The following is a 26,928-nucleotide window of genomic DNA, read 5'->3' as shown; positions in this document are numbered from 1 at the left end:
TCAATACTTTATATGGTACCAGGAACATAATAGACACCTCTTATTAAAGTGCAAGGTACCAAAAAACAGTTACAGGCAGAGGAAGAATTTCCAGGATTCCAGGAGAAAGGTGTCTTGCTACACCAGTGGGGGGAAAAAGATGCAACAGGGAGAGGAAAAGTCATGTGTTAGGTGTGACCCTCTAAAACTGCTGAATGGTTACAAAATAAATATTCTACCCAGATCACCCCAAAGGACAGACCTAGGATGCTCTTTTCATCTTTAATGTTTGTGCCTCTCAATGTGAGAAGCAGCTGCCAGGATCCTATGTGAAGCAAAGGGAGGGTCATGTCCTAAAGAGAGCAAACTTTTGGATATGGACAACTTCCTACAGAAAATCAATAACAATGGACCAGGACGAAGTACTTGGGTGTTTCCATGACAGGATGGCAGCTCAATTACCCTCAATAGTGTGGTCAGTTACTCTGTAGGTATTCTCAAAAGCAAACAAATATTTTGGTAGGGACAGAGCTTAGATTTTTTCTGTTTTAGAGTGTATCTGTTTTTCGGCACAGTGTTGACAGGCATTAGAGAAGCCAGCATGTGAATAATGTGAAACTTTTCTGCTTGGGGTGTTCTTCAGTTTGTAAAACCATGGGAATTTGTATTGTTAAAACAATTAATTCACTAAAAGAATTTTAAAAAGCCACCAGTCTGGACCTGTGTAGGTAAATGAAGAAGCACACTAAAGTCAGCAGGGAAAATACACTTACCATGTAGATTGTCAACCACTATTGTGTTTTTGTAACATTTTTCACATGAAAGAGGCATGATTCCTATTGTCAATAAAACAATGGCACTTAACTAATGAGCTTTTGGTGTGTCTTTGTCCTATATTTCAGATTCAAGAGCATCTGATCCTGCTTCCCCCTTCCCCCCCTCTGCCTGCCCACACTTCTCCCCCTTCTCCCCTTCCCTTTCCCCTCTATAACCTACTAAATAAACTCATGCCTAAACTCTCTCTGCATGGCCTATGTCTCTGTATATCCCCAGCCCAGGCCCCACACCATCTACCAGGGGATCCGCGGAAGCCTTGGGTGACCCGCTACCACCCCTCGTGTGACTGGTCCCCTAGCACCTCTTTATAAATGATAAAGTCAGGGCTTGTCAGTAACATGGAGGCTGTATCCAAGTAGATATCTGGAACCAGGGGTGAATATGGATCTTGAGAGGTTATTGACCAGTATTATTATAGTCAAGGGCCTCATCCCAGGCTTTGGCATTCATCTTTGTAATATTGGGCAGAAAGTTCCATTTCAAGCTCCCTCCCCTGGGAGTTGCCTTAGTCCAAACTTCACCTCCAAGAAGGCCACCAAATGGTAACCCTTCCCCAGAGAAGGTCAAGATCACTCCCACAGGCTACTTAAACTGGCCCCAGAAAATAAATATGTGGTCTCCGGGTTTTCTGTGGTCTCCCCTTCTCTCTCTCTTCCTTTTGCCATGCTTTCCTGGTGCCACTCGGGAGGCATTACATTAAACATGAGCATCTTTTATTTGGTCTAATTTGGTCCAATTGGAATTAGTTGCGTCAGCAGAGAGGCTTGTCTAGGAAATATTCCCAACAACTATCTAATGGAAAGTAATAATAACATGCAGAGTTTATTAATATAGAAGCTGCTGGAGCCCCAACCAGGACTTTGGCACTTGGGCTTAGGTTTCATTCAGCCCTAGACAAAACTACTTTGGCTGGGATCTTTGTACAGACTTTTGTAATGCAGGGAGGACAGAAGTTCAGCTTAACAAACACTGCAGGAACTGTGTGCTATATGTCACAGAATTCCTGGTTTCTCCCTTGGCAACTTGCCTTTGGAAAGATGCAAGAAGCTTGTGTCCCAATGCCGGCAGAAGGCCCTTGCTCCACCAGAAGCCATGCTTATCACCAGAACTTCTGCATCAGAGGAGGATTCGCTGCTGGACCAGAAGCCAGACCTCCAGCCCCCAACTCGGATGGAGATCCTCTTCTCAACCACAGGGCACATCAGCCAGAAGACCAGAGAAGAAACAGAAAGCAAGGAACAAAATGCCCATCTCACAAACACAAAAATCAGCACCTAGACCTATAATCACCCTAAACTCAAATGCCTAGACACTAGTGTAAGAAAACAACCAAAACAAGCCAGGGTAATATGTCACCACCAGAACTCAGTTATCCTCCTACAGCTAGCCCAACACAGCTAAAGCAGAAGAAAATTACCTTAAAACCAACTTTATGAAGATGATAGTGGTCCTTAAGGAGGAAGTAAATAAATCCCTTAAAGAAAACACAAACAAAAATGGAAGAAAATGAATAAATTCATTAAAGAATGTCGGGAAAAAAGTTGAAACAAATAAAATAGTTCAAGAGCTGAAAATAGAAATAGAAGCCATTAAGAAAACACAAACCGTGGGAATTCTTGCGGTGAACCCACAAGAATTACACAGTAAAGATAAAGCTGACAGATCTATTGGACTATCCACAGGGAGTGTATATGTACACGTTCACTTGGAGTAACCCATTTTTACAGAGCAACAGGGACACATGTTTTTTTTTTTGATAAGTCACTATTAATTCTGTGGAAATCTTGTGAATTTCTGCATTTCTGACTTCTATAGTATCCCAGCAGTGTATAAACCTGACTTTTCCTGTAGGGCAACCAGATACCTCCCCGCCACACCATGAAGCCATGGTGTGAAAAGCACTCATTCAGTCAAAACCTTTGTTCTCACAGCTAAAATCTGTTCTCCCACAAACTTTCTTTATTGACAGAACTCACTGATAAGAAAGGAGCCTCACACAGGAGGCAGTATGTCTGCTCTAACAGCAGACTCAGGAAGGTGTAATCTACTGATCTTCTGCTCTGAACTAACAAATTGCTAATATTTTGTATTTACCCTTCACCTTGGTTTCAAACAACATAGGATCATAGCCCAGAAAATTAACTGTTTATACAGAAAAAAGGCCTGAGTTGCAAAAACTAGCTTCACAGAAAAAAATCTCACCAGGGCACCCTGCTGGAGTCAGAAACATGATCCCCAGAAGAGATTCCTTTTAACTCAACCAGCTAGATGTTAATGCAAATCAAGCCCAAGGTAAGTATAGGCACCATAGAGCCTTCACAGCCATGCTCCCTCTGAGATGTAAAGCTCCTCCTTGCCAGATCAGTAGGTTTCTGCGACTCTGTGAAAAGTATGCTGGATACTATTGTCAACAGCCTACGGAACTGCTAACTTGTCTGTATGCCTATATAAACTGAAAGCTTTGTGGAGATCACCCCTTATACTGCTGCTGCTTCTCGCTACTTCTTCTTTCCAAGGTATAAAGAACATGTAGTGGTAACATATGTAAGTTGATTTATTTCATTTACCCTAAGATCCAATTAGTCAGGTTTTCCTTGCCATAGTGAATCTTTCTGGACCCTGAGAGATTTAATGGTCATAATCCCAAAATAAACCTTGATAAATTCTGGAAATGAAACAGGAAATACAGAGGCAAGCTTCACCAACAGAATACAAGAGATGAATTTCAGGCATCAAAGATATGGTAGAAGAAACAGATATATCAGTCAAAGAAAATTTAAATCTAAATAATTCCTGACACAAAACATCTAGGACACCTGGAACACTATGAGAAGACCAAACCTAAGAATAATAGTGTTGTTCCTAATTTCTGGCTGGCTTTCTTGTCTGCGGGTTAGAGGATAAAGACATTACGGGGGGGAAGAAGACACAGACACGCGGCAGTCCCACGTGGGTGCACTTTTAATGGGGGAGGGGTAACAGCGGGCAGGTAAAAGGTGTGCGAACACAACAGGAGAGGCGGGGAAGAAGAGAGAGAGAGGGCTCCTGGCGGCCCTCGCTTTTTAACGAGGAATGCAAAGGCTTCTGGGAATATGTCCGTAGTCCAGGAGAATGCTGGGAGCTGTAGTTCCGCAAAGGAACAACAAATAGGAATAGAAGAAAGAGAAGAATCTAGCTCAAAGACCCAGAAAACATTTCCAAAAAAATTATAGAAAAAAAAAACTTTCCTAAAGGCCTTGGCTATAAAGGTACAGAAAGTGTCAGAACACCAAATAAATTGGATCAGAAAAGAAACTCCCCTCATCACATATGAAACAAAACACTAAACATATAGAACAAAGAAAGAATAGTACAAGCTGCACAAGAAAAGGGTTAAGTAACTATTATATTTGGGGGCCTCATCCCAGTCCCTGGTATGGGATGCTATCTTTGGCATACTGGGCAGGAAGCTCCATTTCAAGCCTCCTCCCCTAGGAGTTGCTTTGGTCCGGACTCCACCTCTGGGAAAGCTCACCAAGCAGTGAGCCCTCCCCAGGGAGGACCAAGAAAGCCTGTCAAGCAATGACCCCTCCCCAGGGAGGGTCAGGACCACTCCCAGAGGCTACTTAGGCTGCCTCCCAGAGAATGAACATGTGGTCTCCCCTGCTCTCTCTTCCCCTCGACATGCTTTCCCAGTGCCACCCAGGAGCGCTGCATTAAACATGGGCATCTTTTATTTGGTCTAATTTGGTCTGATTGGAATTATTTGTATCAACGGAGAGACTCATCTTAAGAAATATTCCTAACAATAACATATAAAGGAAAATCTATTAGAATTACACCTGACTTCTCAATGGAGACTCTAAAAACCAGAAGGGCCTGGACAGACAGATATCTTGCAGAATCTAAGAGACCACAGACCTATACCTAGCAAAACTTTCAATCACCATAGATGGAGAAAATAAGATATTCCATGATAAATGTTAGGAGCCTAGGCCACAGTCCCTGGCATCTATCTCAGCCACCAGGCCTGGTCTGGACTTCAAATCTCAGCAGGCCAGATCCTGACCCCTCCCTGGGGGTGGGGTCAGGACCACTCCCCAGGAATACTTAAGTTATCCCCCAAAAGAAGAACACGTGATCTCTCTTTCTCCCTCCCGGGGGTCACATTCCTGTGGCTTCCCGGTTTCCCCCTTGGGCCACCCGAGAGTGCAGATCTCCCATTAAACCTGGATATTTCTTAATTTGGCTTGTTTTGATTTGGCTTGATTAGGAATTTTTGTATCATCAGAGAGCTTGCTTAGGAAATATTCCCAACAATAAAGTCAAATATAAACAATATCTATTGATAAATCCAGCTCTAAAGAAGGTACTAGTAAAAAATTCCAACCCAAGGAGGTTAACTATATCCACAAAAAGACAGGAAATAATCTCACACCAGGAAAACCAAAAGAAGGGAAGTGCACTCATGCACACACACACACACACACACACACACACACACACACACACCTACTAACAGCAAAAAAGAACAGGAATTAACAATCATTGGTCATTGATATTTCTCAGTATCAAAGTACTCGATTCCCTAATAAAAGACACAGACTAACAGAATGGATGCAGGTACAGTATCCATTCTTCTGCTGCATACAAGAATCCCACCTCAACACCAAAGATAAACATAACCACAGAGTCAAGAAATAAAAAAAAAGAATTTCCAAGCAAATAGGCCCAAGAAACAAACTGGTATAGCCATTCTAATAGCTAACAAAACAGAATTCAAACAAAAATTAATCAAACAGACAGGGAAGGACACTTCATACTCATCAAAGGAAAAATCTACCACGATGATCTTTCAATTTTCAACATTTATGCCCTAAACACAAGGGCACTCACATTTGTAAGGGAAACACTACCAAAATCACACACTGACCCATTGGGACACTTCAATACCACATTCTCACCAATGGACAAAAATTCCAGACAAAAACTAAATAGAAAATGGAGCTAACAGATGCCACGAACCAAATGAACCTAACCTATCTACAGAATATTCCACCCAAACACAAAAGAATACAGCTTCTTCTCAGTACCTCACAGAACATTCTCTAAAACTGACCACATAGGTGGTAACAAAGCAAGTCTCAACAGATACAAGAAAACGGAAATAAGCCCCTCCATCCTATCAGACCACCATAGACAAAAGTTGGATCAACAACATAAACAACAAAAAGCCTACGAACTCATAGAATACGAAAAACTCATTACTAAATAACTACTGGGTTAATGCAGAAATAAAGACAAAAAAAGACTTCTAGAACTCAGTGAAAATTAATACACAGCATATCCAAACTTATAGGACACAATGAAAGTGATACTAAGAGAAATGTTCATGGCACTAAGTGCCTACCTAAAGAAATTGGGAGAGATCTCATACCAGCAACATAACAGCACACCTAAAGACTCTAGAACAAACACCTAGAGGAGTAGGCAGTAGGAATCAGGGCTGAAGTCAATAAAACAGAAACAAAGAGAACAGTACAGATAATCAATGAGACAAAGAGTTGGTTCTTTGAGAAAATCAACAAGATTTAAAGAAAAAAATCCCTTATCCAAACTAACTAAAAGACAGAGATTATCCAAATTAGCAAAATCAGAGATGAAATGGGGGACATAACAACAGATACCTGATGTGGGAGTGTCATATCAATCTGTTGATTTCATTGGTTAATTAATAAAGAAACTGCTTGGCCTGATAGGTTAGAACATAGGTCGGTGGAGTAAACAGAATAGAATGCTGGGAAGAAGGGAAGTCAGCCAGACACCATGCCTCTCCTCTCTGGGGCAGATGCGATGAAGCTCCGACTCAAGATGGACGTAGGCTAGAATCTTCCTGGTGAGTCACCACCTCGTGGTGCTACACATTAATAGAAATGGGCCAAGCAGTGTTTATATGAATACAGTGATGTGGGAGTGTCATAGATCATTCCTGGTAAGCCAGCTCGTGGGCTACAGAAGATTATTAGAAATGGGCTAGTCCAGGTGCGAGAGCTAGCCTAGAAGAGGCTAGATAGAAATGGGCCAAGCGGTGTTTAAAAGAATACAGTTTCTGTGTAATTATTTCGGGTAAAGCTGGCCGTGGGGGCGGCCGGGTGCTGGGGACGCAGCCCGCCGCTCCTATTACAACAATACAGTTTGTGTGTTGTTATATTGGGGCATAAGTTAGCTAGGCGGCCGGGAGCTGGGTGTCAGGATCACAGCCCACAGCTCCTACTACAGATAACAAATAAATTCAAAGAATCATTAGGTCATACTTCAAAAACCTGTACTCCACAAACCTGGAAAATCTAAAAGAAATGAATAATTTTCTCAATAGACTTCGGCCCCACCGCCCTTTTTCGGCACATAACATCACCCAGCCCAGCCTGTCTGGGCACTGGGTCCGAAACCTCGGGGCACCCAAGCGGGCGGGAGTCCCTTTGCTTCTATGGCCTGCCTGCACCAAGCAGGGTAGGCGCTTTGTTTGTGAGCTGCCCAACCAGCACAGAGACCTGATCTCTAGGCACCAGGAGAGACAACGTTGGGGAGAGCCAGCGTTGGGTAGGCAAGGAGACCTGATCCGGCAAAGAAGATCCATAAGGGAGCATTTGGAAGAAGAGATGGGCAGACGCCAAGGCAAGAATTCGCCCAACAAGCTGAAAAGCAACATGAAGCCACCAGAAACCAGCGACCTCACAACGGGAGGACATGAACACCTTAATCAAGAAGAAGTAGAAAAGATTGACTTCATGAAAGTGATCGACACCCTTAAACAGCATGTAAAAAACGCCCTTATAGAAACAGATGAGAAATATAACAGAAAGTTTGAAGAATTGAATAAATCAGTGAATGATACCCTAGAAAACCAAGGAAAAACGATCAAACAGATAATGGAAACAGTTCAAGACTTGAAAACTGAAATGGAGGCAAAGAAGAAAACACAAACAGAGGGCCGGCTGGACATGGAAAATTTAAGTAAACAAACAGAGTCTACAGAAACAAACATAACCATCAGAATACAAGAGTTAGAAGAAAGAGGGCTGGAGAGATGGCTCAGTGGTTAAGAGCATTGCATGCTCTTCCAAAGGTCCTGAGTTCAATTCCCAGCAACCACATGGTGGCTCACAACCATCTGTAATGAGGTCTGGTGCCCTCTTCTGGCGTGCAGGCATATACACAGACAGAATATTGTATACATAATAAATAAATAAATATTTTAAAAAAAAGAGTTAGAAGAAAGAATCTCAGATTCTGAAGATACCATAGAGAAAATAAACACACTGATCAAAGAAAACAGCAAGTCCAACAAACTCTCATCACAAAATATTCAGGAAATATGGGACACAATAAAAAGACCAAACCTAAGAATAATAGGAGTAGAAGAAGGAGAAGAAGTGCAGCTCAATGGTCCAGAAAATATACTTAATAAAATTATAGAAGAAAACTTTCCCAACCTAAAGAAAGATATACCTATGAAGGTTCAAGAAGCATACAGAACACCGAATAGGCTGGAACAAAAAAAAAAACATCCCCTCGCTATATAATTATCAAAACACAAAGCATACAGAATAAGGAAAGAATATTAAGAGCTGCAAAGGAAAAAGGCCAAATTACTTATAAAGGTAAACCTATCAGACTTACACCTGACTTCTCCATGGAAACCATGAAAGCCAGAAGGTCCTGGATAGATGTACTGCAGAAACTGAGAGACCATGGATGCAAGCCCAGATTACTATAGCCAGCCAAGCTTTCGTTCACTATAAATGGAGAAAATAAAATTTTCCAGGATAAAAACAAATTTAAACAATACACAGCCACAAAACCAGCCTTACAGAAAGTAATAGAAGGAAAATCACTAACCAAGGAGTCCAACAATGCCCACAATAACTCAGACATCTAGAGACCCTTCATAAACACAAATCAAAGAAGGGAAACACACAAACTCTACGACTAAAAAAATGACTGGAGTTAACAACCACTGGTCATTAATATCACTTAATGTCAATGGACTCAACTCACCTATTAAAAGGCAGAGGCTAAGAGATTGGATACGAAAACAGGATCCAACATTCTGCTGTTTACAAGAAACACACCTCAACCACAAAGACAGGCACCTACTCAGAGTAAAGGGCTGGGAAAAGGCTTATCAAGCAAATGGACCTAAGAAACAAGCAGGTGTGGCCATACTAATCTCTAACAAAGTAGACTTCAAACTTAAATCAATCATAAGAGATGGAGAGGGGCATTTTATACTCATAACAGGAACAGTTCATCAGGATGAAGTCTCAATCCTGAACATCTATGCCCCTAATATAAAAGCACCCACGTACATAAAAGAAACATTGCTAAAACTCAAGACAGCCATCAAACTGCACACGCTAATAGTAGGAGACTTCAACACTCCTCTCTCACCAATGGACAGGTCAATCAGACAGAAACCTAACAGAGAAATAAGAGAATTAATGGAGGTAATGAATCAAATGGACTTAACAGACATCTATAGAACATTCCACCCAAATAGGAAAGAATATACCTTCTTCTCTGCAGCTCATGGAACCTTCTCGAAAATCGACCACATAGTCGGTAACAAAGCAAACATCCACAGTTACAAAAAAATATCAGTAACCACCTGTGTCTTATCAGATCACCATGGAATAAAGTTAGATTTCAACAACAATGCTACCCCCAGAAAGCCTACAAATTCACGGAAACTGAACAGTCAACTATTGAACCATACCTGGATTAAGGAAGAAATTAAGAAAGAAATTAAAGTCTTCCTGGGATTCAATGAAAATAAAGAAACAACATACGTAAACTTATGGGACACTATGAAAGCAGTCCTAAGAGGAAAGTTCATAGCACTAAGTGCCCACTAAAGAAAACAGAGAAAGCTCACATTGGAGACTTAACAGCCCACCTGAAAGTTCTAGAAAAAAAAGAAGCAAACTCACCTAGGAGGAGTAGAAGACTGGAAATAATCAAACTGAGGGCTGAAATCAACAAAATAGAAACACAGAAAACAATACAAAGAATCAATGAAACAAAAAGCTGGTTCCTGGAGAAAATCAACAAGATTGATAAACCCCTATCCAAATTAATCAAACGGCAGAGAGAGAATTTGCAAATTAATAAGATCAGAAATGAAAAGGGGGACATAACCACAGACACAGAGGAAATTCAGAGAATCATTAGATCTTACTACAAAAGCCTGTATGCCACAAAACTGGAAAATGTAAAGGAAATGGACACTTTTTTAGATAAATACCATATACCAAAGTTAAACCAGGACCAGGTGAACAATCTAAATAGACCTGTTAGTCGCGAAGAATTAGAAGAGGTTATCAAAAACCTCCCTACCAAAAAAAGCCCAGGACCAGATGGTTTCAATGCGGAATTCTACCAGAACTTCCAAGAAGACCTAATACCTATACTCCTTAATGTATTTCACAGTATAGAAACAGAAGAGGCATTGCCAAATTCCTTTTATGAAGCTACAGTTACTCTGATACCAAAACCGCACAAAGACTCAACCAAGAAAGAAAATTATAGACCAATCTCACTCATGAACATTGACGCAAAAATCCTCAACAAAATACTGGCAAACCGAATCCAAGAACACATCAGGAAAATTATCCATTATGATCAAGTAGGCTTCATCCCAGAGATGCAGGAATGGTTCAACACACAAAACTCAGCCAATGTAATCCACCATATAAACAAACTGAAAGGAAAAAAACCCACATGATCATCTCATGAGATGCTGAAAAGGCCTTTGACAACGTACAACACCCATTCATGATAAAAGTCTTGGAGAGATTAGGGATAAAAGGAACATATCTAAACATAATAAGGGCAATTTACAGAAAGCCTGTGGCCAACATCAAATTAAATGGGGAGAAACTCAAAGAAATCCCACTAAAATAAGGAACAAGACAAGGCTGTCCACTTGCTCCATATCTATTGAATATAGTACTTGAAATGTGAGAGGCAGCAATAAGACAACTAAAGGATATCAAGGGGATACAAATTGGAAAGGAAGAAGCCAAAGTATTGCTATTGACAGACAATATGATAGTATACATAAGCAACCCCAAAATTCTAGCAGGGAACTTCTACAGCTGATACACAGCTTCAGCAATGACTCCTAGGAATGGGAAGTATGGACCCTGAACCAGACATCTTCTCTAACCAGGCAAAGCTTCCAGAAATGGAACTGAGATGGCAACCCAGACACAAAACCTTTGACCTACAATCTGCCCTACCTCCAAGATGTGCTGAATTAGTGGTAGCACAGAACTTATCAAAATGAAGAATGACTGGTCTAATTTGAGACCTATACCACAAGAGGGAGGCCACACTAGATACTGCCTAGATGGCTAGAAACCAGAGGCTGTGTTGGGAAAAAAAATCAATGAAATGATTACTAACGATATTCTGCTGTACTCATAGATCAATGCCTAACCCACTGTCATCAGAGAGGAGTCATCCAGGAGCAGATGGGAGCAGATGCAGAGACACACAGTCAAACACCATTAAAACCCCACAGAAGCGGGGTGGAGTGAGAGGAGCTGAGGACAGAAGAACACAGTACACAGAGTCAACTAAGCAGAGCTCATAGGAGATCACAGAGACTGAATGAAAAAACATGGAACTGTATGGAACTGAGTTAATTCCTCTGCACATACATTATGATTGTGTAGATGGGCATTTTTGTGGGACTCCTAAGAGTGGGAGTGGGGGTGTTTCTGATTCTTTTGCCTTCTTGTAAGTCTGCCTCATCAAGTGGGCATAAAGTGAGGCTTTATGGCTACTTTTGTTGCAAATTGTTACATCATCTTCGGTAGATATCCACAGAAGGACTGTTCTTTTAATATTTTTTGAAGGGAAAGTAGATCTGGGGGACAGCAGGGGTTGGAGGAATGGGAAGAAACTCCCTTATCTATTACAAAGAGTGGAGGGAGAAGAAATTATAGTCAGGATGTAATACATGAAAGAAGAATAAAAGAAAAAAAACATGAGAAGGAAGATGAGGAGAAAAAGAAGAAGAAAAAAAGAGGAAAAGGAGGAAGAAAAAAGAAAAGAAAGGAGGAGGAGAGGGAAGAAAGAAGAGAAAAAGAAAAGGAGGAGGAGGAGAAGGCGGCAGAAGAGGAATAAGGCAGAAGATAGAAGGCAGAGGTAGAAGGCAAAAGTAGCAACAGCAGCAGTTTGTAGCCTACCATGAGAAAGATTTCCTGAAGAAAACTCCCCTATCTATTACAAAGAGTTGGGTTGTTGGATCCTAACAAAGGAGTCCCATTTCCAGCACATACTTGGGTTGTGTCCACTGTTGTCAAGTTGTTTTTTTTTTTTAAATGAGTTCTCACTATCCTGCCTTGAACTCCTGGGCTCAAGACATCCTCCCTCCTCAGCATCTGAGCAGCTGGGCTTACAAGCACACACTATGCTTGCCTCACTGAGCCAATCTGTGATGGTGACTGAATTCTGAGAGGTACCATTGTTCCATTCAGATAACACGATGTGACTATCAATGTCCAATACCAGTTAGCTCTGCACATCTCATCACAAGGAAGCAAACTCCCTTTCTGCCAAGATGAACACAAACTAGAGATAACAAGTCCATGCGCCTGCATGAGTCTTTCCTAACCCGCCAGACCCTCTGGTTCCTTTCCCCCAAGTTAGGAGTTAACAAATTGTTCTGGAGAGGGGAGACTGATACAAAGAACATCTACAGAACAGTTCATCCAGCCTCGGCACACCACCAACCCGTCCTCCCATGGGAACCAACTGTGAATCTGGGTTTCTGACCTACCAGACAGGTTACAGCCGCCCAAACTCAGATCCAGAGCAGAAAATCCCTCTTGAGTTTATAATGCTCTCCTGGCCGCTGAACGTCACACAAAGTGGGATTTTTTTTTTTTTGCTTTGTTTTTGACACAAGTCTACTGTTAGTCCAAGACTCCTTCCAACTAACGATCCTCCTGCCTCTGTTTCCTGAGTGCAACTGCTGGTATTTAAGCATATGCACAATGCCTGACAAACACAGATTTTTAGATAAAAGCTAATAAAATTCACTTTCTTCTTGAGGAAGAAAAGTATTATATAGAGCCAGGATAGAGCAACATATTTTCTTTATGGATATTTTCAACCATATAGCTTAATGCAGATGCAGATGCCCTCTTATCCAGGCTGTCAAGATGCCTCTTACCCACAGATAATGCATGACTTCAGAGGCATATGCGTCCTGAGAAATAATGTTCTGGATAAGGAGGGGAGAAGTCCTTGGGCAAATTTTCAGCTTTCCATTTCTGGGAAATTTCTGGGAAATGGAAAAGCTCCCTGGAGGAGTTGGTGTTAATCTTTGCTCTTTGCACCTCTATGTGGCATTCATTCAAGCAGCTGGGAACTGTGCATGGGAGAGGGAATCAGAGTGAAACTCACAAGTGGGTTTCCAAAAACAACATCACACATCAGAGCCACAGCACGAGGGCGCCATGATACCTATCAGTGTTACTCGTGTGGTGTTACTTGTGCCCATGCTGAAGGTCAGGATGAGGAAAGCTCATCGTGTCCTGTAATTTACACAAGTCTCCTGCCCTCCTGTGCCTTAGTTTCCTCATTGGAAAAGAACGAATGGGACAAACTACCCACAGTTCACACAGGGTTTACAGTTGGGGAATCTGCATGGATTTTAACACACAAATAAGTATTTACATTCTACTGCACTTACAGCTTCTGTAGAAACTGCATTCTATGCCATGCTTGAAATGTTCCATAGCTCAGTTCAGTGAGTAGATTGCATCCAAGGTTTCTAAAGTCATTTAAACAAATTAAAAACACATAGTAAGCCAAAGGAAACATTTTTCAGACAGTTATCATTTAACAATCACTCTAATATACATATGATGAAACATAACCTTTCTCAGAAATGGTTTCAATGTTTTCTCGACTCACAAAGAAAATCTCATTTTGGATAATATGCCATGCACTAACTACAGTGAATTACAAGCAGATCCTTCTTTCAATGACCCTCCTTCTCTAGAAAAGGGTTTCACAACTCAGTACCACTGAAATTCTAGGCTAGACCCTTCTGCTATGGAGGTTTGTCCTATACATTGGAGGATGTTTATAACATCTGTGGTGTCTGCATATTAGATATCTTTTGCAAATCCAGTTGCCAAGGGTCACCTGGGTACACAGCCACACGGACTAAAAACTAGTGTTGTGCTATGATTCAAGTTTCACTCACTTTTACCACAGACTAAAGGAATGTGGGCTGGGGAGATGGCTCAGTGGGTAATGATGCTTGCCACCTAGGCTGAGTTCAAGCCCTAGGACTCACATGGTAGAAGGATAGAACTCAAGTTCTGTGATTTATATAAGCATGAAAATGCACACACATCCACATGGGTGTACACACACACACACACACACACACACACACACATTTTGCTATGTAGTTACTTTCTATTAGCCACAAAATTTGCTTCATTTGTACACTACATAATGGGTTTCTCATCATGACAGTTTATATTATATATACGTGTGTGTAGTATATGTATATATGCATATATTGTATCTTTCTTATTTCTTATCCTTACTGCCACTCATTATGCCTTTTTGTACCTTTTCTCCTCACAGAGTCTCCCTTTTTCTTTCATGCTACACACACACACACACACACACACACACACACACACAAAAGAAAGAAATCTAGATTTCAATTGATAGAAAAGATGGCATTTTGTCTTTCTTTCTCCCATTGTCCTCTCGTTTGAAATCTTTCTAGACTTCTTTCTTGCCCTCCATAGGCCATCTTCTACTCATGCCACATATATGCGTATCTACATGTAAGTCTAAGGGTTATGGATTTAGCACATTGATAGAGTGCTTACTTAGCAAGTATAGGGCCCTGGGTTCGGTCCCCAGCGTGAGAGAAACCATGTAACAATTGTCCTTCTAAGTCTGGCTATTTCCTACTAGCAAAATTTTAAAATTTTAATCATGTAACAGATTAAGTAGCATGGGGGTTATAAAATCCAAAATATAAATGGATTATGTTTGTAACTTACATATACTTCAAAAAAGGTAATGATTCAAATGTCCCTCTTTCAATATAGCATATTTTATTGCAGGATAAATCCCTAGGAAAAGTAAAAGGGAAATATTGCTTTGATTAGCTATTAGATATCTAATTAGTATGAATAAACAACAGAATTGTTATATTATTGTTTTGTCTAAACTCTAAACCTTTGGATTTCTACTTGAAATCTCTAGAGCCCCTACCCCTATCCACATCTATCCTAAACATCTCAACCTTTGTGATCTTCATGTATAAATACATAGCTATAGACATGGGAAATTTCAGAGAGTCTTTCCTGAGAGAAGAATTATTAAGTAACTTTTGTTTTTGAAACAGGGTCTTTCTGTGTAGAATCCAATCCTCTCACCTCTGCCTCCTGAGCACTGAATGCACATGCACAACTTTGGCCTCCGGGGGCTTTAGAAGATAGAAATCAGCCCTGTTCTAGACTACTGAGTTGGTCACTGGAGCGGGGGTGTTGTCATAATGAAGTTCTAACAAGCTCTCCAGGTGATGCAAGGAGTATCCTTTTTACAGTGCCACGGTCCCATACATGCCTCCTGGATTTGGTATTCAAATCCAAAGAAGGTCTGGCCCTGTTCCTTCTTATACTGTGAAGGTGCTCATGGCACTCCTCAAACTCTTTAATGTGTTTTGCCTTTTTCTTCCCTATTGTTATTAGTGTTTAACACGTTCTCCCCAAAGGGCCTGTTTGATGGTTCCCACTGACTCTTCAAGGTTTTATTCAAGTGAATTGGTGTAGCAACAGCTTCCCTAAACCAAATTCATGTCTTCTCTCCTCTTCTGTACTCTAGATACAATTTATTCTTCAGTGACAAAAAAAAATGAATGGATGAATTGTAATGTGTGGAGGTCAGAGAACAGTTTTCAGAGATCAGTTCCTGTCTTTCACTTTGTTGAAGCAGGACTCTCTTGTTTCAGCCACACTGCTGACTGGAGGCTAGCTGACTGAAGATGTTTCCAGTTCTCTCCTCTGACCCCTTCTTTTCGCAGCAGACCTGGGATGAAAGATGCACACTACTGCATCTGTCCTTTTTCTAATATGGGTTTGGAGGATCAAATATGGGTTGCTGGGCTTTCCTGGCTAGTGCTTTACCCACTAAGCCCTATCCCCATCCCTCATTACTTCAAAATATATTTTATTTCTATTTATTTATTTGTGTGTGTCCATGTGTCTATGCAGGTGCTCACAGAGACCCCAAAAGGGTATCATATCCTCTGGAGCTAGAACTACAGGAGGTTATGGGTTCCCTGATGTGGAAGCTGGGAACCAAATTCTGGTCCTCTGCAAAGCAGCAAGTGCTCTTAACTGCTGAGCCATCTCTCTAGCCCTCTCCTGCTTTGAAATTATTTTTGTACCCCTTCTTCTAATCACAAACCCCTGGAAGCATGGAGTCTAACTCATCTACATTGCCCACCAAGTTTGATACTGACACAAATATTTGAGTGAACTCAAATATTTATAAAATAAACACATAGTTGGTGAGTTCAAGAAAAGTGGCTTATTTGCAAGAAATTCAGTGTATGACTTTATGGCTGACGCCTCTCCATCTCTGCAGCACTGAGATTCATACTCACTCATGGGTTTGTTCCTCTTGAAGTTGGTAAATTTTAAGAGGGAAGTAACCCAGGCTTATTCATCTCTATGCCTCCAATAATAGACATAGTATTTGGCATGTTCTATTTTAGTACATTTTTTTAATTGAGGGACATTTAAATAAATGAATGACAGTAAATTATGTCAATAAGAAACAACTATTTACAAACTAAAATAAAGAAGAGGACTACTCTACTCAGTTATTTTATTATTTCCTCCAAACATTTTGTACAGTTTGGAAGTTCAGATGCAAAAGGTCCCCAAAAATACCAATACGAAAGAAGGACCAGTGCGATTGTGGCCATTCTCTGAGTGTCCAGAGAAGGAAAATGTTTCTGGCTTTGTTTAAGATGACTCTCACTATGTAGTCCTGGATGGCCTCAAACTAGAGATCTGCTTGCCTCCACCTCTCCAGTGCTGTGGTTCAAGACATGTGCTAACAGTCCCATCTTTTATTATTTGGTTTTGTTTTTTTGTTTTCGAGACAGGGTTTCTCTGTGTCACTTTGTTGTTTGTCCTAGAACTAGCTCTTGTAGACTAGGCTGGCCTCGAACTCACTGAGATCCTCCTGTCTTTGTCTCCCAAGTGCTGGGATTAAAGGCGTGGGCCACCACAGCCCGGCTCATCCTTTATTGTTTTATCAGTGAATGTCAGGAGCACTTCTGGTATGTTTGCGTCAAGGAAACTTTTGTAGTATTTCATAACCACTATTCAATATCTATTTTCACATGGACATAAAAAATTATTACATTAAAAACTGTAATACCAGTCTGTTCTCCTAATGACTTAATCATGTTAGTAATATTATTTATGTAATCTAGCATGTAGTTACTTATTTAGTATTTCAGTGTCAATTAAATTCAGATTAAATTATTAAAGAAACTGGATAGAATGGCACATGCACACAACCCTAGCACTTGGGAGGCAGAAGTAGTATGAGGATTGTTACAAATTGGAGGTCAGCCTGGGATACATATGAGACCTAGCCTCAAAAAAAAAAAAAGGCATGGGGTATCATCATGGTTGATAGAGTGCTTGCCTAGCATGCACAAAATCTTGAATTTTACCCCCAAAATTGTATAAATTATGTAATAATGAATGCCTATAATCCTAGAACTTGGGAAATAGAGGCAAGAGATTCAAGAATTCAAGGCCAGCTTTGGCTATTTAGAGAGTTTAAGACAAGCCTGAGTTACATGAGACCATATCTCAAAGAGGCAAAGCCATTGTCATTCTGGGTTAAAGACCTTCAAATTAATGTAGTTGTGCATTTTCTTCTCTTTGATACAACTCTTCAAAGTTTAACTAATTTCTCACATCCTACTATGCTGTCTTAAGCCCTTTTTGCAAATTATAAATTAGTAAACATATTAGGTTTGCAAGCCCACACACAAATCCAGAAACAATGGAACCAGCCACCATGAGCCAAAAACCTCTGAGTGGAAGGGCCAAAATGAATCTTGCCTCCTTTCAGCTGTTCTCATCAGGCACCCTGTCCCCTCAACAAAAAGGGCACTGGCACAAGTTCTCTAAAGGTGTCAACCACTCCTAACTCATGGGCCGCAGTAAACGAGAGCATGGATCAGACTTGATGGAGGTGTGACCGACTAGATCCGAATACAAGCATATGTCTTAGAAAACAAGGGTTGTGGGAGCTCCAGTAACTGCTCATACCTTACTAACACCCCCTGCAAATGAAGTGCTTCTATCTGAATCTGAAGCTTGTCCATAGAAGTTAAGAAATTTAAGATGCACTGCTGGGCAGTGGTGGTCATATCTTTAATCCCAGCACTTGGAAAGCAGAGGCAGGTGGACCTCATTGAGTTCAAGGTCAGCCTGGTTTACACAGCAAGTTCTAGGACAACCAGAGCTGTTACAGAGAAACCTTGTCTTGAAACCCCCCAAAAAAAGGAAAAGAAAAAGAAAAACTAGAAATTTAAAATGCATACAAGTCATTTTCATGAGATGGGCTCAGCCCCACCCCCCACTGACAAAACTGCAGAGTTTGTTTATTATTTTTTGTCTTTAGAGCCAGGGTCTTGCCAAGCAGCCCTGGAATTGGTATGAAACCCACTATGTAGACCACAAAGACCCACAACTTGTAGAAATCCTCCTATTTTCTACCTCTTCAGTGTTGGGATTGCAGTCAATAATTGAACGATTTTATTGCTTGAAATGATGTTAGTATCTAATTCAAATCCCTTGTTCATCCATAGATAATTTATATCATAAAAAATAGATGTGCTTAATTAACTTACAAAATCTGGAGGGATAGCAGGCCTTCAAATGAATCCTTATGTAATTCAGTCAGGTGATTTTCACTGAGATTTCTGAAAGATTAAAAGGTTATCTGGATCAAAAATCATCAAACAGATGGAGAACATCCAGTGGTGACATGGGATGGAGAAATACAAGATGTCATATGCTATTGCCTAGAGCATAAATTGTCATCAGCTCTTTTGGGAGCAATTAAAATTTTATATATGTAATGGTCTCCACCCTAAAGATTTTATTTCTAGGTATCTAGCCTATAGAAACACTTGTCTGGGGTATACAGGACGCTTAATTCAGTCCTATATGAAATATTGTGCAGAACTGGAAATGAGTAGTATGAGCCTCTACATATGGAAAAGGAAGCTTTAAATATCATGAAATGAAGACATCAAGCTATCAGATGGTATCAATTATGTAAAAGTGATAAGGAAAGCAGCAACACTATTTGCTATATGCAAATATGTCTGGAAGGGTATATATCAAACTCAGAGTAGCAGTTACCTCAGATCTGAGGGATTATAGCACAAGGAAGGTTTCACTATTCCTCTTACTAATTTATAACCATTACAAATGTCACCATAGATGGATTCTACTGGAAAACAAATTTTCCTTTCAATGAAAACACCGCATTTAAAATAAAAACTTTGTCTGCAAAGGTAAGGTTCCAACTCAGGGCTCGTGCACCAGGCAAGCGCACCAACACTGAACCACACCCAGTCCTTATGCAGCTTACAAGAGAAGTTCACTTAGTACCAATTCATTTTTTTACTTAGAGCCATTAAAATTCCCTATCTCTATCCTAAAGATTCCATGTCTAGCTATCTATTCTGCAGAAATTCACTGGGAAGAACAGAGGAAATAACTTTTCTCAGACATACTGGCCTCAAAATCTGGACCAAAAATAAGGGCCTTGGTCCAATATTGTACAACATTTGGAGAGAACATGTACTACTCACAGTTTTTCAGCCCAACGGTATGCTCTCCATACATTTTTGTCAATGTAAGAAATAGAATTTCCTTGGAAATTCCTGTGAAGAAACAGTTCAAATACTTGAGTAAATAGGAAAAGACTAAGCAGAAGCAGTAAAATCATGGCACCCTCATGGCAGTGTTCAATGCCGAACGAAGAAAACCACCAATCTTCTAATTCCCAGACCTGTCAGTTTCTGAGGGAGCACACTTAGCAACACAGGGCTGCTGGAGCAAGCTAAGACCTTCCTTGCAAGTTGAACTTTGAATACGACCAGCCTCTTGGTTAGAAAATGCTAGTTAATTACTAAGTATTTTTCTCAAAAATAATTGCGTTTAAATAAAGTACTTCTACAAATCAATAAAAAATAGTGATTAATAATTGAACAGGAAATAGGTGAATTTTGATCATCCTGAGCAAGTAAGAAACCCTGATATTGGCACCATCAAACCTTTGCCAGGGGGCTGTCTGTCGAAGCATTGTGTTAGAAAGAGGAGGAAATTTGAATTAGTCAAAGTGATGTGCTGGTGTGGAAACAGTTCTTGGTCACGCTACTTAGGGAAAAAGCACAACATCACTAATGAAAGTTTTACCTCATCTGTGAACAACACAATGTTCCTGTGGAAGGAAGGACACATGACAAAATGTAACTGGAGTTTATTTTGGCTTGGAGGACACAGAAGAAGAGCAACAAGCTCCATGGAATGAATTTTCTAGCTTATCCTATAAACTCCGGGTCTTTCATTTCTATTTTGCTTGTGTGCATGTGGAGACCCAAGTCTGATGTTAGGGCATCTTCAATCATTCTCCTACTTTACTGAGACGGAATCTTTAATCCAGCCGAAAGTTCACTAGAATGGTAGACTTGCTAGCCAGATGGTTCTGAAAAGTGTGCTTCTGACATTCAAGGCTGTAATTATTGGTAGACTGCCACATAAACCTATCATTTACATGGATTCTGAGGATCTGAACTCTAGTCCTCACACTTGCAATTGGACCACTTTAACAAGTGAGGACCCTCCCTGCTGTCCCAACCCTTCACTCTTTTTTGAGGTGCTAGTAATGGAATTCAGGGCATTTTGTGTGCCAGTCAAGTATTCTACCACTGAGCTATATTCCTAGCCCTCTGTTCATTATGAGACAGGATCTCATTAAGTATAGTCTAGCCTGGCCTTGAATTTGTGATTCTCATTCTTTAGTTTCCCAAGAACTAGGATTAGGGTATATACTACACACCAGGCTTCTATGACTTTTTTTTTTTTGGTTTTTCAAGACAGGGTTTCTCTGTAGCTTTGGAGCCTGTCCTGGAACTAGCTCTTAGAGACCAGGCTGGTCTCGACCTCACAGAGATCTGCCTGCCTCAGCCTCCCGGGTGTTTGGATTAAAGGTATGTGCCACCACCCCCAAGCTCTATGACATTTTTTAAAAATGGGAATATATCCTTGAGTGGCACATGCTTAAAAGAAACTGTTAAATACCTAATTTATGTTCAGTTTCAACTCTGTGGCTCACTTTAAGCATTTACTTTTAGTTCTACTCAGTGAAGACTTTCTTGCTCAGTTTAAACACACTTTTTTTTGTGATAGGGAAGAAAGAAATTCACTCACTGGATAGTGGACATCCTAGCCAATCCCAAACTGTTTGATTTTATGTTCACTAATAAGAAAAATGCCTAAAACTGAACTCTCATTCCTGACTGCTGAGTCTATCTGTTAAATTGCCATCCTTATCTTTATCTAGAACAGAAACTGTGGTCTCATTTTTTTATTTGTATACTTCAATCCCCAACTTTGTTTGAGGCACACTCTCACCATGTAGCCCTGACTCGTATAGAACTCACTATGGAGAGGAGGCTGGCCTCAATCTCACAGAGATCCACCTGCCTCTGCATCTCAAGTTCTGGCATTAAACGTGTGCATAACCATGTCTAGTATCACTCACTAAATCCTATCTTCTCTTACTCTGTAAGGATTTAGGGTTTTCTTCCCACTCCCGTAACAGCCACAGTGGTCCAACTCTTGCTCACTTTAGTCCTAGATTTTGCTCGATATTTTTATATGGTCATCAAGAATTAAGCTTCCTGTCTGGATTACTCTACAAGAGGATGCTAAAATGATCCTCTATCTGAGTGTTAAGATTCATGCCTGTATTTTCCATTTGAGATGCTGAGGCAGGACGATCATGAACTCAAGGCTAGCCTGAATTACATAGCAAAGTTCCACCCTCTTAATACTTTTTCAATATTTTTTAGAAATTTATAATGGTTCTTCTTCCATATTGCACTGTGACTTTCAAACCACTAGAACTGATATTCAAAGTATTTCATAATATCTCTCACTGTTTTCTAATTCAATCTTTTCTGGTAGACTAGTCTACTAAATCCCAATTCTTGTAAGTTATGCCTTTGGCTATGCTGTAATACCTATTTTTACTTTATTTAATAATGAGACACTCTTTGAACCAAAGGGAAAGTTTTAATGTAACCATTCCCCTTTCCCCCATCTATTATTTCATGTTCCTGAGAAAATGCCACACATATATGGCTCTCATACTTCTTATCCCTGAATAGTGCACACAATACATGAAAAATATTAGAAAACCAGGAACAAGAATGAGCTCTGGGCATAACTAAGATTACAAAGTTAACATTCATGTAGGCTAAGAACTAAGATAAGTATTCCATGTAGTCAACTAAACATTCCCAGGTCTTGCTTACAATAAAAGCAGGAGGTTAGACACCACAGTTTGAAGGAATTGGGACAGTGAATTCTCAAGACTGCTTACGGCTGATTTGTGGGCATCGTCTTGGGGGGCGGTCCCTGAGAAGGCTGTATGCTGGGAACCTCCTGGCATAGCTGGTCTCTTTGCTTCTGACCAGTGTCTGTGGTGTGGAAATGTCTGGTGTCCCTTATCCTGGTTAAGGTATTGGCAGAACAAAGAAAAGTTAAATTAAGGAAAAAAAAATTTTGGACTAGGGAAATGAGGGGGTATCTGACCTGTTTAAGGTGGATTCTTTAATTCGGCTCCCTGGAACTCACAAGAACACATATAATGACTATGCCTTATTTTGTACAATGAAAAGTATTTTTTTAAGAAATTTGATTTGAAATTTGTTTGGTGAGGTAACCTCTCAGCTATCAAACTCTCAGAGATCTTTGAGAAGGATAAGATTTTTCTTGAGTTACCGATTAAAAAATGACAGAGAACTTACTTGGTTGGCACCCAGAGCTACTCTTTTTGGGTCCTCCATGGTCGATGAAGGTTGCACTTGACCTTTGCTGGTTAGCGCCAGGCCTGCCAGGCTCCAGAAGACCCTGTGGGCTAAGAAATCTGTAGGAAGACAGGCCTACCTTGACCTGAGCAGCTGGGCTGTCGATTCCATCCACATCTAGAGGTCTTCAGTTTAGAAGAAAGGCAGTTTTTCCTAATGGTCAGCGCTCAGCAGTGCTCAGTGAACTGCAGAAGGACGTTGTTTTGCGCCCATTTGTCTTCTGTCTTCTTTGGAGGAAATAAGAGTCTGCTGCTAGGAGCCACCCTGTCTCTTTTTGTTATGAAAAGTTTTTTTAAATAAGTAAATACTTAAATATCACATTCCCCAGATCTCCGAGCATTTGAGGGCTGTTTATTAGGTATAGCTGCAGTACAGAATCTGTCTGGAAGGTTAGGTCTGAGCTTGACTGCACTGGCTCTTAACAGGCTACATCCACACTCATAAAAAGACAGACAGAAAGAAAAAAACTGCTTGTAATATAAGATTAGTGGCAGAACTGACAATGGTAAATAACAGCTTAATATTAAATATAAGGCATTTTTGTAAGAGACTTAAAAGTACATACCAGTTTAAAATATGAGACTTATGATTTTGTAGTCTGAAATAAGATGTAATGAACAATTATTATACACAGAAAGAGTGAACAGGAATTGGGCAACGTGGATGCCTTTGATGGGCCCTATCAAAGGCATGCCACTGCATAAAACATATGTAACAGACTTAACATGAGGATTTCAGTGAAAACCGGGTGAAAAGGCAGGGTATGCAGGAGTCATATTGTCCTCATTTATTGCACAGTTGTTTATTGTCTTAGTCTTTAAGTTAGATAGGTATTGAGAATTATATAGATCAAGAGTCATCTGAGTTTGTCATTTATAATTAGACTAATCAGGTTCTTTAGATACATGGAGATTATATTCAGTATAGATAGATAATCTTCAACCTCTTCAAAGAGCTGTAGAAAATGGCCTTTAATCTAACTCAGTTTCGTGGTAGTGAGACACAATTGCTCCTGGCAACACCGATCTATTCCTGAAAGAATGTTGAACACCAAAGACACTCCACCTGGAGCCTTTCTTTTTGGCAGAACTGGCCTTTGGGCAAATAAATGCCCATACCTCAACCACTGACAGAGATACAGAGTATCCATGAATGGATAAAACAGGACTGTCATATCCTGCCAAGATAGGGTAAGATAGTTTTGAAAAGTTTCTTACCTTTGAAAATGGTATGTCAGTTATGTTGGGCCTTAGCCAAAGTTGGTTGCTTCAACGCTGCAAACATGACCTTGGGTGATTGCCCAGGTAGCTAGTTGTCTCTGTGATCTGTTGCATGTTTTGGAAGTTGTTTGATTGAACTTCTCAATTACTCAGGTAACATTATTTCCCTTCTCAGATCTTCAATAGGGTTGAAGACTATATAAATGTAGTTACTTTTCTCTCATGACTTGGCCAAGTTATTTATTATACAAGACTTAAGCTAGTTAGAATAGGATATTTGTACTTATTGTATATAATTTCGTAGTAGGTTTAGAACTCTTTTACTTAAACAAAAGGGGGAGATGTTGCGGGAGCTCCTTCCACTCCTTCAGCCAATAGCTGCTGAGATACCAGCCCATTGGGGTGTGGTCTCTCTCTTTTTAAACAAGTGGCCACTTCCCTCCTCTCTCTCTCTCTCTCTCTCTCTCTCTCTCTCTCTCTCTCTCTCTTGCTTCCAGCTCCGCTTCAGGCAACTAGGCTCCCTTCCGGATTGCGCAGAGGGTTGTTGTCTGGGACAGTGAGCTGTAAGTTTTTCCCCTTTAAATAAATAACCTTTCTATTAATCCTAATTCCAAACTGGTGTGGGATTGTTTGTGATTTATGCCTTAACCAGGGCCTCACACATGTTAGGCAAGCTCTTTACCATTGAGCCACATCCACAGAACACCTAGACTTTTAATGAAAAGAGATAAAAAAAATAAACTCCAACAATCCTAGCTAATGGTAAGGTATCCTATAGCTTCAAAATCAATTAAGACTTATAAAGGGACTACTAGATATTGGCATTTTTATTACATACTACACAAACAATGGAGAAAATCACTATCAAAGTGATTAAGGCGATGAATTGTAGGTGGTGGGCCAATCATATGTACCTGCTAACTCTCCACAGCAGCTGGCCTCTCACGTGTCCTCCACACAATCTAGTTCAATCCTTCTATCTAAAGTCTAGGATTACAATATTCAGAGTATGGTTGATCAAAGTCTGCAAAGTTCTCCTTCACAACCTTGTTTGACCATCAACAGAAACTAAAGTAGTAAATTTCTAGTTCTTGGCATTGTGAGCTGATGTTAAACTGCCTTATGTCTAGTGCCAAGACAAACCTAGTCATAAGAGACTTACAGTTTCATAACCTGCCAGAGATTTCATTTTGGATATACTTGAAATGCAATGCTCATTTTACAGAGTAGATGTGAACAACATTTTAACTGTATTTATAGAGAACCCTAAATAAAGGTTGTTTTTTTGAAGTCACAGTGCTTTCCTGCATCATTTGTTGGATGCAGGACCTACTGCCCTCTGTTGATGACAGTGATGATAAAGGAAGTCCTTCAGAGAAAGCACAGGATTGGGAGTGAGCAAAGGAACAGTTCAGTCTTTGCAGAAAGTAGCTCCTACTTCAGAATACCATCCAAATGCAGATGAAATGAAACTGCCACCCATCCCTCTCCAAATTACTAATCCAGTAAAAGGAAGAATACACTTATCTCTGAATTTTACAAGCAGCTAAAACTATGAGAGGCTCATCTGCATTAATACACTTCTGTAATAATACAAATTCTTCCCAAAGCTACCTCTGAATGTTTTATAAGTCACTGTGGATTTTTCCTTTTCTTTGTTTGAGACAAGATCTCATATAGCTGGATTCTCTTCTTAGCCCTAGAACAATGTTGAACTTCTGATCCTCCTATCTCCATGTTGTAAAAGGAGTGGCGACCTGCAACCTGGATAGCTTAACCCCCGAAATAACCACACAGAGATCTGTATTAATTAAATTGTTGCCTAGCCCATTAGTTCTGGCTTCTTATTGTCTAACTCTCACATCTTGATTCAAGCCATTTCTAATAATCTGTACGTCACCAGGAGCTTGTGGCTTACTGGGAAAGATTCAGCATGTCTGACCTGGCAACTTCATGGCAGGCTGCTCTCTCTGCCTCTGCTTTCTTCCTCCCAGAATTCTATTCTCTCTACTCTGCCACCTAATTTTTGTCCCTATCAAAAGGCCAAGGCAGTCTCTTTATTTAACTAATGAAAGTAACATATAGACAGAAGACCCTCCTACACCATCTCCAGCTCTTGAGTGTTGGGATTAGAGATGTGTACCATTATAGCCACCTTTGATTTTGTTTACTGTGGTGCTAGAGATAAAACCCAGTGCTTGATGCTAGAAGCACTCTATCAATTAAACCAATTCCCAGCCTTACAGTACAGTAGACACCACTAGTTCTTCCAAGATGTCTACTTCAATTTTGAAAAGTGTTGTATTGTCTTAATTAAGTTTCTGTTGTTGTGAACAGACACCATGACCGCGCCAATTTTTATAAAAGAAAACATTTAATTAGGGTGGCTAGGGTGGCTCTCTTATACTTTCAGAGGTTCAGTCCATTATCATCATGATGGGGAGCATGGTGGCGTGCAGATAGATGTGATGGTGACTATAACTTGGCTTGCAGGCAATGGGAAGTCGACTGAGACACTGGGTGGTACCCTGAGTATAGGAAATCTCAAAGTCTGCCCCAACAATGACACACTCCTCCAACAAGGCCAAATCCACTCCAACAAAGTCACACCTCCGAATAGTGCCATTCCTTATAAGATTATGGGGGCCAATTACATCTAAA

The 26,928-nt window shown here is 40.4% G+C and overlaps 1 pseudogene; it reads right to left on the bottom strand.

Annotated features, from left to right (window-relative positions):
* The window catches only part of LOC121442357, a 64,922-nt pseudogene extending 42,345 nt beyond the window's left edge, over window positions 1-22,577 (bottom strand).
* Between the last annotated feature and the right edge of the window lie 4,351 nt (window positions 22,578-26,928).

This window comes from Microtus oregoni, unplaced genomic scaffold (assembly GCF_018167655.1).
Source record: "Microtus oregoni isolate MIOR12 unplaced genomic scaffold, Mior012 000091F_ref0000469, whole genome shotgun sequence".
Lineage (NCBI taxonomy): Eukaryota > Metazoa > Chordata > Mammalia > Rodentia > Cricetidae > Microtus > Microtus oregoni.
This window is presented reverse-complemented; position numbering and strand designations above follow the sequence as displayed.